Source organism: Triticum aestivum, chromosome 7A (assembly GCF_018294505.1).
Source record: "Triticum aestivum cultivar Chinese Spring chromosome 7A, IWGSC CS RefSeq v2.1, whole genome shotgun sequence".
In the NCBI taxonomy this organism is placed as follows: Eukaryota; Viridiplantae; Streptophyta; class Magnoliopsida; order Poales; family Poaceae; genus Triticum; species Triticum aestivum.
This window is the reverse complement of record NC_057812.1, coordinates 34,220,588-34,224,937: the sequence shown is the minus strand read 5'-3', so window position 1 is coordinate 34,224,937 and position 4,350 is coordinate 34,220,588. Positions and strand designations below refer to the sequence as shown.

Here is a 4,350-nt window from a genome sequence, read left to right as displayed (position 1 = left end):
ATCATGTCTCCCCAGCTCTCCTCTCTCGCTGCATCCTTGGGCATTTGCGTAGTCTCAGCTCTCGCCATAGCCCTTCTGGTGATCACCCTCTACATCCTAGGCACAGCCGTTTTCTGCATCAGAGAGTTCACCCAGAGAGCTCATGACTGGCCACCGCTTATCGGTACCGTGTTCCGGCAGCTCAACAACTTTGACAAGATCTTCGTTGAGCATGTGAAGTATGCGCTCCTGCACCCCACCATCAGGCTTGTCTATCCAGGGCACAGTGAGATCTTAACCGCCGACCCTGCCGTCGTCGAGCATGTCCTCAAGACAAACTTCGGTAAATACAGCAGGGTAGTTCTCCTTTGCTCATCATTTTTGTTCCTCCTCCCTTTCCTGTTAACCAGTAATATGATGGTAGATGGAGTCTGCATGTCAGATGTTAAACTGGATCCTGCAAAATTTAAACAGAGGATGGTCGACAGCCAAAACTTGAGACCAATCATATACGTGCTATTTAGAGAGTAAACTGAATGCCGGTGGCAATTTACAAAAAGTAGAAGACAATACTTAGTCTGACTACAATTTGACAATGATGGATCCTATTTCACAGGGGGCCTTCAACACAGAAATCGTGAAGGATCTCTTTGGAAATGGGATTTTTGTGACAGACGGGGACAAGTGGCGGCACCAGAGGAAGCTAGCAAGCCACGAGTTCTCAACCAAAGTGCTACGTGACTACAGCAGTGACGTTTTCAGAATGAATGCTGTAAAACTGGCAGAGAAGACCTCATCTGCAGCAGCTAACAGAATTACCATAAACATGCAGTAATTCCATGATTATCTACCATCAATATAAAAGGATAGTATTGTAACTACTAAGATCATATATCTAGCTTTAATAGTTCAGTCAACGCCTATGAAATTTAGAACTTTAAACTACAAAAGAGAGAAGCAAATCAAATCCTAGCTAGACCTAAACTGCCAAACAAAAATTCAGTTAACCATTCATGGCAAATAACTGGGGTAAACCTAGTTTCTTCAGAACTTCTGAATTGGGTTATCCATTACTCAGATTTCTGAGTGAGCAAAGAATGAATTGACTCCGAGTTTGAAGTTTTAGGTACACACTTGGAGTGACTTAATGCGCATTTGCTGGCAGTTCTCTTAATTTCCACCATTTCCTCAGGATCTTCTGATGAGAACAACTATGGATTCAATATTCGAAGTGGGATTCGGTTTTGAGCTTAACACGCTATCTGGATCAGATGAATCCAGCATCGAATTCAGCAAGGCCTTCGATGAGGCAAATTCTCTTGTTTACTATCGGTATGTTGATATGTTCTGAAAGCTGAAAAGGTATCTTATATCGGGTCAGAAGCTAAACTGAAAAAGAGCATAAAGATAATTGACCACTTTGTGTTCCAGTTGATCCATCAAAAGAGGGAGAACATGAAAAACATAAGTGGCCATGTAAGCAAAACTGTACGGTAGTTTGTTACAGCTATTTCAAAATTTTACATATGTTCAATTCTATCTTTTATGATAAATGCAGAAACCCAGAGATGACATACTGTCAAGATTCATACAGGAAAGTGAGAAGGATCCTGAGACAATGAACGATCGTTACCTTCGTGACATAGTCCTCAGTTTCCTGATTGCTGGTAAAGATACCACAGGAAATACCCTTACATGGTTCTTCTGCATGCTCTGTAAGAACCCGGTAGTGCAGGATAAGGTTGCCTTTGAAATCAGAGAATATGTTGAGTGGGCTCAAGAAGATACCAGCATGGAAATGTTCACCGCAAGATTGAAACAAGGTGCTATTGACAAAATGCACTACCTCCATGCTGCGATTACCGAGACCCTCCGGCTGTATCCTGGTGTTCCGGTGGTACAAATGATTCCTCTTGCTATTCATTTTAAGAGAAGACTCCAAAAATAACAAGTCCAGATAGTTTCGACATAATTTAATTTGGATCTGGCATACACAGTAACCTATTTTGTGGTACGCTTTCAGGATGGTAAGATGGTAGATGAAGATGACGTACTACCAAACGGCCAACGCGTGATAAAAGGAGATGGAATGAACTACATGATTTATGCCATGGGGAGGATGAAATACCTTTGGGGTGAGGATGCTGAAGAATTCAGGCCTGAAAGATGGCTTGTGGATGGAGTCTTTCAGCAAGAGAGCCCTTACAAGTTTATAGCTTTCAATGTAAGTACTATAGAGAAGACATGATTAGAGGGCCTATAATAATTTTACTAAGTGAACATGTCAAATTAACAGATTAGGTTTGTGTTGCACAACCTAGATCATCATGAAGAGTTGGCAAAGAACTTAGAAAACAGTAACATTAGTGGTATTAAAATCTGGCCTTCTGTTGCTAAAGCAGAAAATCAAGCATACTATAATATTGCGATTCAACTAAAGTAGGGAATACCATGCTACTTAACTACTAATCACTTGTGCTTTTAGAAGAGAACGGCAACTAACAGCAAGTGGTTGCCCACACCCTAATACTCCCTCCGTCCGAAAATACTTGTCATCAAAATGGATAAAAAGGGATGTATCTCGAACTAAAATACGTCTAGATACATCTCCTTTTATCCATTTTGGTGACAAGTATTTCCAGACGGAGGGAGTATAAGAAAGTTGCATGGCTTAAAATCAGTTCTCAAGTTATAAATTTATTTTTCTTTAGAGTATAAATAACCATTTCATTTAACGAGTCTTCTTCCAATGATCAGGCAGGACCTCGTATCTGCTTGGGGAAGGAATTTGCATACAGACAGATGAAAATTGTGTCTGCTACCCTGATACGATTCTTCAGGTTCAGACTGGAGGATGAATCCAAGGGTCCAACATACAAAACAATGTTTACCCTCCACATGGATAACAGCCTTCATCTATTTGTGTACCCCGTGAAATTTATGCTTGAAAATCAGAACAAGCTACTAGATCCTCTGTTCTTGCACTGAACTATGTACGTTATCAAAATCTACTTTTGAAGAACTTGTAAAAATAAATGTCACCAGTTGAATTTACATTATTTATATCATTTTAACTTTGCATGAAACAGAGTAAATTAAACTTTCAGAAACCAGAGAGATATCAACCCCAAATTTGAATATTTTGGATGCTGTTCCGCTAGGCTTCCCTTTACATGAAACTTGCCCTGATCCTAGCTAGTTACTTTTCCTCCATATTTAGTTCAGAGTGCATCAAACTGCAGGTGTTCAGTGAGCATACCAGGAGTATTCGAACCTGGATTGTCCCCCATATTAATGCGTTGAAGTACCAACAGATGGATCTAAGTCTAACTGCTATGTCGTCATTTAGATGCCGCTGTCCAGTTGCAAGTCCTTGACTGCCAAGCCATTCGAGAAATAGTTTTGGTCTCACCACTATTGTGTCTCCATCAATTCCACAACTCAAATCTCATCACATTTTGTGATACATCAAAAACCTGCAAAGCGTCTAAATACATGTACAGTTGACAACACTAAATTGCTAGTTACTCTAAACTACAAGTGTAGCTGGTGCCTCTAAACTACAGATAACCAGAGCAACTGGATATTAATTATTCTAGCCACAGTCAACCCAACTATTTTATTTCTTTCCTGTTGCCCATTGGGGTCTATGCAAAGACAATGCCATTTTTTTATCTATTGGTGCGTATACGAGCAAGGACGCCAACACCCTCAATACTACACAATACCAACAAAGATATCAGCCTCCCTCTGTAAAATGATTGATAGGCTGGATCAGTCACCCCTGTGGACACCTATGAGGGCCAGATGTCCCTTGGTTACGGAAATCGGGACTAAGGGCCTGTTCGGAGGGACTCCGCTCCACAACTCCACTTGTGGAGCAGGTGGAGCCGACCCGAACGGGAAACTCCATGGAGTGGGCAGCGTGGAGCGGAGCGAGCTACAGGCAGAATTCTCGGAGCGAGGAAAGTGGCGCTCCTGAAAATGGAAGAGTTCAACTTATTTACGCAAGGCTGCCACCGATAAGTGAACGTACCGGTTCGTTTCGAGTTATATCTCTCGTGCTTGTGCGTTTTCTATCATACCACATCCCCTTAGCATGGGCCACATGCTAGATTATTGGGCTTTGGGCCCAACTCATGAATCGGAGCGGAGCGAAAAGCCGAACAATTTTCCTACCTCACAGGATCGATGGAGGAGTGGGAGCTCGCCCAGAGGAGCCGGAGTGCGGGATTTCGTGGAGCGGGAGGATTACCGAACAGGCTCTAAGTAGCCCACTCCTGTTTTTTCTCTCGGATTTTCAGGAGGTTAGCCTCAACATCAATTCCAAAACTCTTATTTCATTTCAGTTTGTGATACATCAAACACCTG

The 4,350-nt window shown here is 42.0% G+C and overlaps 1 pseudogene; it reads left to right on the top strand.

Moving 5' to 3' along the window:
• LOC123152904 (cytochrome P450 704C1-like) lies at positions 1-2,967 on the top strand (annotated as a pseudogene).
• The last annotated feature ends 1,383 nt before the right edge of the window (positions 2,968-4,350 follow it).